We start from the raw sequence: 12,369 nt of genomic DNA on the forward strand, positions 1-12,369 counted from the left end.
TTAGGAATAACAAGGATTCATTCCTTGGTATGGGCCTTGCTCACGCACAAAGAACCCGACAAGCACCCTTTTTCATTAATACGCTCCAAACAAGTACGGTTAGTACGGAATGTAAACATGAGCAAGGGGATTACAAGGTTTAAATCTAGCAAGTGCCCGCAGGCTTAAAAACTAAAAAATATAAGTGCCCTGTGATCCCCGTTATTGCCCCTTTCCTCCCAGGTGCGGCAGGTGAAGGCAAAAAGGAGGCGACAGGGAACACGCCGATGGAGAGCTTGATGAGGAAGACCCTCTGCATGGCGCGTAGCCGAGGGAGGAGGCGATGCGGTCAGTCGGAGTTGGCGTCCTCCCGCTTGACGCCCTCGTCGTCGCTGTCGCTATCCTCCTCGTCACTCCCGCCTGAGGAGGAGTCTTCACCATCGGAGGAGCTCTCCACGCAACACCTTAGGCGAGTTCCCAAGAGCCCAAAGACCTTGATGGAGAGTAGGCCGTCCTCCATCAATTTGAATTGGAGGACAAGCCCTTCCGACGGGCTATGGGCACAAGCGAAGGTATTCCATCCACGGCGGAGATACATAACGTGAGGGGCGGGGAAGTCGACGTCGACCCGCATGCTGCCATTCCTGCAGCCATCTTGTCCAGCCTCAAGGCCTGTGGAGGGTGAAGCTCCATCTCCTGAGCGAACGGAGTAGGGAGACGAAGACGATCGCACACTAGCCCGCGTAGCCTGACGTAGAATTCGTGGGGCTAGTCTCCGACATGGCCCTCCATTGGGGGAGGGGCAGCTGGCGGAGGCGAGGCTGGTGCGCCGCCCCGTCCTCCTCTTCCCCGAGCGCCACAGTGGCCTCGGCCTTGCCCCCTCCCTCTTCCTCTCGCGGCCAGCTCCGCCGCCACGAGCTCTTGGGAAGGAAGGGCACACTATCGAGCAGAGACCCTCGTCGCCACCATCGGAGCACCGGCGCGCCCTCTCGCCATGGCGAAGGGAAGAATGGAGTCAATGTGGAGGGAGATGAACGTTCAAAGATTGAAGGACCCCGTCCCCCTCCCTTCCTTTTATAAAGGGGCGGGGCCTAGGCTCGGCCACCCCACTCAACCAATCCGGCTGCCAAGGGGCGCAGGGAATCGGGATCGACCCACTGCTCCAATCAGCGATGGCCCGGGTTCCCGCCTCGACATTATGGCCAGTGCCCTCCGTGTCCACCACCTACCCTCCTTGGGGCATGGAGGACACGTGGCGAGCGAACTGGAATCAAGAAGGCAACTAAAGCTACCGTATTCTACCCCATGACCATGGGGCATGGGCGCCTTAAGGGCCGCGACCCGAGTCCACTTAGTAAATGAGCCGTGCCCCTGCGTTTTCCTCCTTTTTATGGGGAAGGTGCGAGCTGCCTCTTTACCACGAAGTGAGGCATGAGCGTAGCGACCGCCCCACGCAAGACCCCCATGTCACGCGCGGCCCCCACGTCACGCATTCAACGCGGGTCATGGGGAAGCGCAACTGATGAAGGGATTACTGCAGTAAAAGTCCGCCGCCCGCGCGCCCGCGCACCGTTCTGGGACTGGCCTAATAATGCTCCGCGCTTATATGTGGCCTAGGCCCCGGGGCTCCTGTCGGTCCTATTTGTACCCCTTTACTTGTGCGCGGGCATTTGTAGCCATGAGCCGATGGCCACGCTTGGCGGGGCAATGTGGGCAAAGGGCACAAGACGAACAGAGCAACGCCAAGACCAGGAACACAAAGAGCAGACGGGCGAGGTGAATTCCCCAGGAAAGGCCCTTGCCGGGGCGGCCTCCACAGCCCTGGCAAGAACCTTGCTGAGGCAACTTGCCCAATGCCAGCAGAGCTGCCACCCTTGAGCCTAAGAGTTCTGACGCCATCACCCACATTGGAACCAAGGCTCAGGAGGTGCCTCCATGGTGGCATGCAGATCTTTGTGAAGACTCTGAACATACGAGACTTGATGAGAATCATAAGACGAAGATCCTTGGCAAGATCCTTGCCGAGGATACCCGCGAGACCCCCCGGCAGACCCTTGCCGGGGACATCCACGACGTCGCGGCAAGACCCTTGCCGGGGTCCCGGAAAGACTCTTGTCGGGGACATCTGCGGGGCCGCAGTCCGACCCCCTCCTGCCAAGGCTCCACCATCGTTCTCACATAGCTGCCAGCCCACCAACTAGGCGAGCACCTGCGTGGCGACGTGCGGCCTCCAGGCCAACTCAACAATCACCTGCGTGGTGGCATGCAGATCTTCGCGCAGGCTCTACCACCGCACCAACTCAGCAGCCAGCCAGCCAGCATGGGACTACATGCCTCATCAGTTCGGACACGCGTCGAAGCCAGGCGAGGCAGTAACAGCTGGGACGAGCTTCCTTGCCGTCCCCGATAAAGCAACAAGGGCACGTCGGCAGCGCAGTAAATGCGTTTGTCCTATGATGCCAGGAGATAGACTCGACTAATGTACAACCTTTCCACCTCCTGTGTGCCACTATGGCGACCCCTTTGACTATAAAAGGAGGCCCGCGGCATACTGAGAGAGGATTCAGACTTTTTGGACCCTGCACGCCTTGTAGCTAGTCTAAGTACACCAGATAAACATAAACCAGCAGGAGTAGGGTATTACGCATCACTTGCAGCCCGAACCTGGATAATCCCCCCATGTTGATCTTCTAATCCCACTCTTTCCATAGCCCCGCGCCCGCCAACCGTAGCAAAAGGGATTCCCCATGAACCCATAGGTGTCGTTTCCCCCGACAATAGGGGATCGCAACAGTTTTTGAGCGTAGAGTATTCAACCCAAAATTTATTGATTTGACACAAGGGGAGCCAAAGAATATTATCAAGTTTTAGCAGCTGAGTTGTCAATTCAACCACATGTGAAAGATTTAATATCTGCAGCAAAGTATTTAGTGGCAAAGTAATATGGAAATAATGGTAACGGTGGCAAAAGTAATAGTAGCAGTTTTGGTAGTAATTGTAAAAGTGGCAACGGAAAAGTAACTAAGCAAAGATCAATATGTGGAAAGCTTGTAGGCAATGGATCAGTGATGGATAATTATGTCGGATGCGATTCCTCGTGCAACAGTTATAACATAGGGTGACATAGAACTAGCTCCAGTTCATCAATGTAATGTAGGGCATGTATTCCGAATATAGTCATATGTGCTTATGGAAAAGAACTTGCATGACATCTTTTGTCCTACCCTCCCGTGGCAGCGGGGTCCTATTGGAAACTAAGGGATATTAAAGCCTCCTTTTAATAGAGTACCGGACCAAAGCATTAAGACTTAGTGAATATATGAACTCCTCAAACTACGGTCATCACCAGGAGTGGTCCTGATTATTGTCACTTCGGGGTTGCTGGATCATAACACATAGTATGTGACTATTAACTTGCAAGACAGGATCCAGAACTCACATATATTCATGAAAACATAATAGGTTCAAATCTGAATTCATGGCACTCGGGCCCTAGTGACAAGCATTAAGCATAGCAAAGTCATAGCAACATCAATCTCAGAACATATTGGTTACTAGGGATCAAACCCTAACAAAACTAACTCGATTACATGATAAATCTCATCCAACCCATCACCGTCCAGCAAGCCTATGATGGAAATTACTCACACATAGCAGTGAGCATCATGAAATTGGTGATGGAGGATGGTTGATGATGATGACGACGGGTTCCCCTCTCCAGAGCCCCGAACAGACTCTAGATCAGCCCTCCTGCGAGAGATTAGGGCTTGGCAGCGGCTCCATATCATAAAACGCGATGAATCCTTCTCTTTGATTTTTTTCTCCCCGAATGTGAATATATGGAGTTGGAGTTGAGGTCGGTGGAGTCTCAGGGGGCCCACGAGGCAGGGGGCGCGCCCCAGGGGGTGGGCGCACCCTGCACACTTGTGGACAGGGTGTGGGCCCCCTAATGCTGATTCTTTCGCCAGTATTTTTTCCAAAATGTGTCTCCGTGGATTTTCAGGTCATTCCGGGAACTTTTATTTCTGCACAAAAATAACACCATGGGAATTCTGCTGAAAACAACATCAATTTGGGTTAGTTCCATTCAAATCATGCAAGTTAGAGTCCAATACAAGGGCAAAAGTGTTTGGAAAAGTAGATACGTTGGAGACGTATCAACTCCCCCAAGCTTAAACCTTTGCTTGTCCTCAAGCAATTCAGTTGACAAACTGAAAGTGATAAAGAAAAACTTATACAAACTTGGTTTGATCTTGTTGTTGCAAATATGTAAAGCCAGCATTCTGGTTTTCAGCAAAGATTATGAACTAACCATATTCACAATAACATTTAGGTCTCATGTTTACTCATATCAATGGCATAATCAACTAGCGAGCAATAATAATAAATCTCGGATGACAACACTTTCTCAAAACAATCATCACATGATATAACAAGATGGTATCTTGCTAGCTCTTTCTGAGACCGCAAAACATAAATGCAGAGCACCTCTGAATATCAAGGACTGACTAGACATTCTAATTCATGGTAAAAGAGATCCAGTCACAGTCATACTTAATGTAAATTAATAGTAATGTGTCGGATTTCGGGTTCCGGTAAGACCCTTCAGGTTCAAACACTGGGGTGTGCACAAAGATCTCTCCTCCCTGTAGCTCATGCCCACACCGCGATCTCAAAGCTAGCGCGTCGAACTCACAGAACAAGAGACACAAGGTTTATACTGGTTCGGGCCACCGATGTGGTGTAATCCCCTACTCCAGTGTGGTGTGGTGGATTGCCTCTCGGGCTGGGGATGAACAAGTACAAGGGAAGACCAGCCTCCTGAGGAGAGGTGCTTTTGTGCTTGGTGAGCTTGTGTGTATGATGATGATCTGAATGGCTCCAGATCAGTTGCCTCCTACTGTGGTGGCTAGCCCTATTTATAGAGGCCCTGGTCCTCTTCCCAAATGTTAGCCGGGAAGGGATCCCACAACAGCCAATTTGAAAGGGGACAACTAGTACAAGCTATCCTAACTAAAGGTGGTCTTCGCCTACCAAAGGCTCTGGTGGTGACGCCGTCTTGGGCTCAACGGTGACCTCCGTCCTACCATCCTGCTGGTCTTGGTCTTGTTGCACTGATATGGAAACCTTTCTCTGATGCCTTGGGACTCCTCGCCTGCGCTTGCCTCTTGAGCACCAAAGAGGAAACAAGGACACTATGCACACTGGCGCCCTCCTGGCCCGAGTCGTCATGGCTTACGTCATAGGAACCTCACGAGGTGCCCCTTGCCTTGATCTCTCCACCCCTCGCAAGCCAGCCTAGTGAGGCCGCCCCTGAGGAGGTCTTGCATCGGCCGCCTCGCGAGGCTTGGCCCCTCGCGAGGGTCTTGAGTGTTTTCCGGTGAAGATGGGCCATACAGGGCCGCTGGTGGAGCCAAGCCATGGGCCGCAGGCAGGCAAGTCTGGGGACCCCCGTTCCCAGGACGCCGACAGTAGCCCCTGGGCCCAAGGCGCACTCGGACTTGGCTTCGAGGCGAAGCCGAGGGGCAAGTGCGAAGCACCGCGGGCCCCAATAGCCTGCGGCCTTGGTTGACGCATGGCGATTGATTGGATGTGGGCATCTCCGCTTCCCCATGCTGCCTCGGCAACCGCTCGACTTGACGAGTCCCTGCTGCATGCAGAGAAAAATCATCATTACCTGTGATCGTGGGGATCGCCGGTTGGCCTTCTCCCGCTATAAATGAGGAGGGGTGGAGCGCCCGTCGCTCATCTCTTCTTGCTCCGCTCATTTCTTCTCCCTTGCTTCACTGCTGGTAGCAACACCCATGGCACCGATTCGGAGGTTCTTGGCCGCAGAGAAGGCAAAAAAACCCCATGACGAGCCCGGGCCACTTCCACCAAAGAAGAGGCTGACCCACCGCCACGACGTAGTCGCGAGGCCGGGGGTGTCGAGGCCTTGGTGCGAGGGGCCACCTCCTAGGTATCCGCTGCCTCGGTACGCCTATGCCGAGGGCTCCGAAGGGAGAGGCGGCGAGCGGCGCCGCCCAGACCGTGGTCGTGGTCGCCGCGCCGTGGTTACGCACGCCGTCGCCCCAGGAGCCCATGCTGCGGACTCCTCATGCGAACTCGAAATTTGGGTGGCGATGCCTCCGCACACTTGGATTTGCTTTCCGCAGTTCTTCTCCGCCGAGATGCCGCCGAGGGCCCCCCTCGAGCTTTGGCTATAGCACGCCGACTACAACGCCCCGGCGATTGGAGCGGAGATTGAAGCCTTCTCCCCAGGCAAGATCTTCATGACTCGTGGCTGGGGCGAGGTTGCCCGAGTCTGCTGCTCGGAAGGTGCCCTCACCATCCATTTCGAGTACGATGGCGCCTCCACCATAATTCTTCAAGGTCTTCGACGAGGAAGGCCACCGCCTAGAGTGCTGCCTTGGAGGGGGTCGTCGGGGCGGTGCAGCGGCCATCGACGAGCCTGCTGCTAGCTTCGCCAGCAGCCCCTCCAGCAGCAGCGATGGTGCTTGGGAGTCAAGTGACTCTCCTGAGCCCTACGAGACCCCGGAGACGAGCAACGACAGCTACATGCCCCCCGAGCTCTCGCCGCACCCAGAGCAAGGCCGCAGCGTCCGGCCTCCGCCGTCGCTGATCTGGATGGGATTAGCGCCGGCCTCCCGTGGCCCACTATTGATGATGGCGTCTGCTACGCTGGCGCGTGTAGATATGGCTCCTAGAAACTCCCTTCTCTCGTCCCTGCGAGGAATCAAGATGGATGCATGGGGGCGTGTAAAGGGTCTACGGCGTCTTTTGTTGATATTATCCTTATTATGAAAATTTGCGAACGCATGTCCTGTTTCGGCCCGATCTCCCCTTTCCAACCCCGTGGCAGCTTGGTGCTCTACGCCGACGGGTCCCGGTCCCCAGGCAGGCTGCAGCCATCGCTGGTATGCCAGGTCGCGATGCCCCGATAGGGTTGAGAATGGTATAGGCGAAGCTACTCCGGTAGGGTTGAGAATGGTATAGGCGAAGCGGCCCCGATAGGGTTGAGAATGGTATAGGCGAAGCGGCCCCGATAGGGTTGAGAATGGTATAGGCGAAGCTACTCCGGTAGGGTTGACGATGGTGTCGGCGAAGCGGCTTCGGTAGGGTTGAGGAAGGTGTCGGTGAAGAGGATCAGAGGTCGTCGACGGGGGCGTCGGTGGGGTGGCTCCGGGGTGTGTGGATGAAGCATCTCCGGTGGGAAGTACGAATGAGCCACTGTAGATGCGCGGCGGTTGACGAGAGTACCGGCGAAGCAGATCCGGCGCTATGGACAAGGCCGGCACTGAATGGGCTGTGGTACAGTAGTGGATGAGCAGTCTGCTTGTTTCTAGGGGAGGTGGGAGGGGTAGATGCGGCCGCAGAAGCAGAACCGGTGAGGTGGACGCCGCTAACAGTGAATGGGCCATAGTACGTCGGTGGATGAGCAGTGTAGGGTTTCGAGATGGGAGGGGAGAAAGGGCGATGAAGTACGAATGACGTGATGTAAGATGCTCTGGTGCTGTGGAGTTAGTCATTTTTGCGGGAGGGGGAGAGGAAATGGGGGTGCCATGTAGTGGGGGGAACCGGAAGTTACCAAAGCAGCCCCGACCTATTATGTAGATGAGGGCGGTATTGTAACTGTTGGTCTCTGTGCACCAAGGACAAAAGGGGAATTTCGCATGCTAAAGACTAAGGTGGCGGAAATTTTAGAAGGAGGCGGGAGATTTAGCCGCCCGCGGGATCGTTTGTATCCAGTTTCAACTAATTTTGGACCGTGCTAGCGAGAAGGTCATGCTAGACTGTGTACACGGGTCATGCGTCAGTAGTTAATAACTGGTGTGAAGTCCACCCCAGAAAAAAGACAATAACTCGGGATGATGCACTGATAACTTGGACGTTCACACGGGCACGGCCAATCGTACAGGTGTAGTGGCTCGTTCACAAAAAAGGGATCAAACGTGCATCCTATGTATTTGTCGTGTAAATAGATAATTTAATGCCATTGGTTATTTACTTTAAACATAATGCGTTGACGTGTTAGTGTGGAGGCGCGCAAAAAGAAATGGATATTGTAGTACGCTACTTAAAAGTGTTACCTCATATGATTACATAACCTCCATTTCATAAATTGCGTACTCGTTGAATTCATATATGAATATTACATATATTACTTCAAAATAGAAACTTAAATCATCCAAGACTAATGAATTTGAATGCAAGAGTAACAATGGTGCATGTACATGACAGCTACATTGGTTGTTTGAAGAAACAACACTGTAACTTTGGCATGCACAACTGAAAAGGTTTATTTAAATAGAAAAAATGTGATATGTGAGTGTCCAATCTTCATAGCGTTGAATCGATATTGTACCATTGGCCATGATACGAAGTAGATATTGACTTATGTTCAAGCGATGCACGTCCACGATTGCTAGATAGTGATACGTGTCGGCGTTCTGGGAACGGGGGTCCCCAGACTTGCCTGCCTGCGGCCTGCGGCGTGGCTCAAAGGGGGCCCAACACGGCCCATCTTCATCAACACATGCTCAAGACCCTCGTGAGGGGCCAAGCCTTGCGGGGCGGACGACAAGGAGCTTCCTCAGGCACGGCCTCATCAGGCTGGCTCACGAGGAGGCGGAGAGTTCAAGGCGGGGTACCTCACGAGGTGCCCATGACGACCAAGGGCGCCAGTCGGGCTCCAGCCCGCGCAGTGTCCTCCTTTCCTCTTTGGTGCAAAGGGAGCAAGCGCAGGTGAGAGCGTCAAGCAAAGGCATCCACTTCGGTGCAACAAGACCAAGACCAGCCCAACGGCAGGAAGGAAGTCATTGTGGAGCCCAAGCAGGCGTCACCACCAGAGCCTTTGACAGGCGAGGACCAACTTTAGTCAGGATAAGTGTACCCGCTATTCCCCTTCAAAACGGCCAATTGTTGGCGCCCTTCCCGCTCAATATTTGGGAAGAGGCCCAGGGCCTTTGCCTCTAAATAGGACTAGCCACCCCCAGGGTAGGGGCATCTGGATCGAGCATCAAGACCTGATCTAGAATCTGGATCCTCACCAAGAAACCAGTAGATAGAGCGACTGAACTCCTCCTAGCAGTTCATCACACCAGCCAAGAACAGACCCTCGCGAGGCTGTTCTTCTTTGGATTGTTCATCACCAGCCCAAGAGGCAATCCACCACACCACACACTTGAGTAGGGTATTACACCACAATGGTGGCCTGAACCAGTATAAACTCTGTGTCTCTTGTGTTGTTCCTTCTGTAGTTTAGATCTCAGCGAGCTGGCGAGGAACAGGTAGGTAGAGGGTGAAATCTCCGCGCGCACCCTAGTGTTCGAACCTCAAGGGTCTGCCGGAACCTGAAATCCAACATTTGGCCCGCCAGGTAGGGGTGCGCCAGAATTCATCTTCCGTCGCCCTGTTCTTCTCTGACCATCGCATCCATGTCTGACGCTCGTCGGGCCCGCGCCGAGCGCCAAGCCGCCCTCGCTTCCCGCGTCGCCCAGACGGCTCCCGTCGGCGGGCGCCCTCATCGTTCCTCGCCACCTGCCATCAACGCTGCCACCGGCCCGGCAGGGAACGAGCAGCAAGCATCGTCCCAGCATCCCTCCGTGGCCTCTTGGGAAGAGCCGTGCGGCCTCTTCCTCGCCCACCACGCCGCGCCGGCCTCCCCTGTTGTCGCGGCCCTCCTGGGTGGCTCACAGGCACCGCCCTCCAGTCACCATGTCAAGCCGTTCGTCCACCGGGTCGGCGCCGCCTCCACGCGGCAGGGGGCTCCCCCGGACCGGTCGGAGCCACAGGCCAGGCTCGCCTTCAGCTCGAAGGACCACCCCTCCAACTCGGCCTGCTCGAGTGCGCTCCCCATGCTGTGCACCCCCACCATCTGCCAGGTGGCTGTCATCAGGACTCTCATCGACGGCAGCGCAGGCCTCAGCATGCTCTCAGTTGAGGCCTTCAGCCTCATCCGCATACCCCGGGAGCGGCTGAAGCCCAGCCGGCCCTTCTCGGGCGTCGGGGGCGGGTCATCCAGCTCCTTGGGATAGATCCGGCTCCCAGTAACTTTCGGCAAATACGACAATTTCCGCACGGAGCAGGTCGATTTCGATATCGCCCCCATCGGCCTCCCCTACAACGCCATCCTCGGCTATCCAGCACTGGCCCAGTTCATGGCCACGACTCACCCGGTGTACAACCTTATGAAGATGCCAGGGAGTAGCGGTGTCCTCACCGTGCCTGGGGACACCGGGGAAGCGCTGCGAGCGCTCAAGCTCGCCTTCAGGACGGCGGCATCAGCACAGCCCACCGACGCGGGGACCCCCGAGCCCAAGGGGTCTGCACCAACCAAGAAGAAACAGTTGTTCACCCAAGACAAGGCGGAGACCAAGCAGATACCCGTCGACGAGGATGGGTCCACCAACGCCACTTTCAGCATAGGCGCCCACCTCGGGCCCGAGCAGGAGGAACCCTGGTCAAGTTCCTGCGCGCAAACAAGAAGGTATTCGCCTAGGAGCCCGATCAGTTGGCCGGGATCCCACGGGGCATAATCGAGCACCACCTCAACGGGTGCCCCAACGTGCGCCCCGTGAAGCAGAAAGCGAGGCGGCAGTCCACCGAAAAGCAGGCCTTCATCGTCCAGGAAACCCGCAAGCTAGAAGTTGCGGTGGTCATTCGCGAGGTCCAATATCCAGATTGGTTGGCCAACCCTATGGAGCGCATGTGTGTGTGTCGACTTCACCAACCTCAACAAAGCATGCCCACAAGATCCGTTCCCGCTCCCTCGCATCGATCAGATCGTCGATTCTACCGCTGAGTGCAACCTGTTATGTTTCTTGGATGCCTTCTCCGGGTATCACCAGATCAAGATGGCGGTGGAAGACGTGGAGAAGACGGCCTTCCTGACCCCGTGTGGGGTGTACTGCTATACATACATGTCGTTCGGACTGCACAACACGGGGGCAACCTTTCAGCGGCTCATGCACATCACCTTGGGCCCGCAACTCGGGAAGAATGTGGAAGCTTACGTCAACGACATTGTGGTGAAGTCTCGCGAGGCCAAGACCCTGATACAAGACCTGGAGGAAACCTTCGCAAACCTCAACGCAGTGAGCCTACGGCTCAACCCGGAGAAGTGTGTGTTTGGAGTCCCCTCGGGCAAGCTCTTGGGTTTCCTCGTGTCCCACTGAGGCATCGAGGCCAACCCAGAAAAGGTCAAGGCGGTCGAGGACATGAGCCCGCCAAAGACCCTCAGAGAGATGCAGAAGCTCACCGGGCGCATGACTGTGCTAGGGCACTTCATCTCCAGGTTAGGGGAGCGAGCGCTACCTTTCTTCCAGCTGATGAAGAGAAAGGGGCCCTTTAAATGGACTGAAGAGGCCGACAAGGCGTTCCAAGATCTCAAGAGATACCTAACCAGCCCTCCAGTGATGGTGGCCCCACGCCCTCAAGAGCCCTTGGTACTCTACCTCGCTGCCACACCCTACTCCGCCAGCGCGGCTCTGGTGGCAGTTAGGGAGGAGCGTCGGACCAAGGCCACGGCAGCTACCCGTGTCAAGGCAAAGCAGGACGAAGAAGGACTCGCAGAGATCACCACCATGGCTGAGGAGGATCAGCCGCCGCAGGGGAGCGCACTGGGAGCGGAAGAGGCCCTTCCCCCAGGCAACCAACTTCTGGAGGCTCCACCGCCTCAGGAGGCGCCACGGCCTCCGGAGGACGCCACCAGCACCAACGCTCCAAGCCTCGTCGAGCACCCAGTGTATTCGTCAGCACGGTGTTGCGGGATGCGAGGGCACGGTACCCCATGCCTCAGAAACTCCTCCTCGCGCTACTGGTGGCCTCGCGCAAGCTGCGGCACTACTTTCAGGGTCACCCTATCAAGGTTGTCTCAGCGTACCCCTTGGAAAGGGTGCTCAGGAGCCCTAACTCAGCCGGAAGGATCGCCGAGTGGAACATTGAACTGCAAGCATTTCAGCTCGAATTCAGCACGACCAGAGTCATCAAGGGGGCCACGCTAGCGGATTTCGTGGCCGAATGGACGGAGGCACCGGGCCTCAAGGCCGGTGAGGATCGGTCCCTCTCCCCAGGAAGCGAGGCGCCAGAAGGCTGGGTCATGTACTTCGACGGAGCGTTCTCCAGGCATGGCGCTGGGGCTGGGGCGGTGCTCATATCTCCCACTCAGGACAAGCTCTATTACGCCGTGCAGCTCTGTTTCCAGCAAGGCGAAAAGGTCTCCAACAACATAGTGGAGTATGAAGGTCTGATAGCAGGCTTGAAGGCTGCGGATGCCCTAGGGGTAAAGCACCTTACCATCAAGCGCGGTTAGCAGCTCCTCGTCAATTTCTCCAACAAGGTGTACGAGCCAAAGGATGAGAACATGGAGGCCTACCTCGCGGAGGTCCG

Source organism: Triticum aestivum, chromosome 3B (assembly GCF_018294505.1).
Source record: "Triticum aestivum cultivar Chinese Spring chromosome 3B, IWGSC CS RefSeq v2.1, whole genome shotgun sequence".
In the NCBI taxonomy this organism is placed as follows: Eukaryota; Viridiplantae; Streptophyta; class Magnoliopsida; order Poales; family Poaceae; genus Triticum; species Triticum aestivum.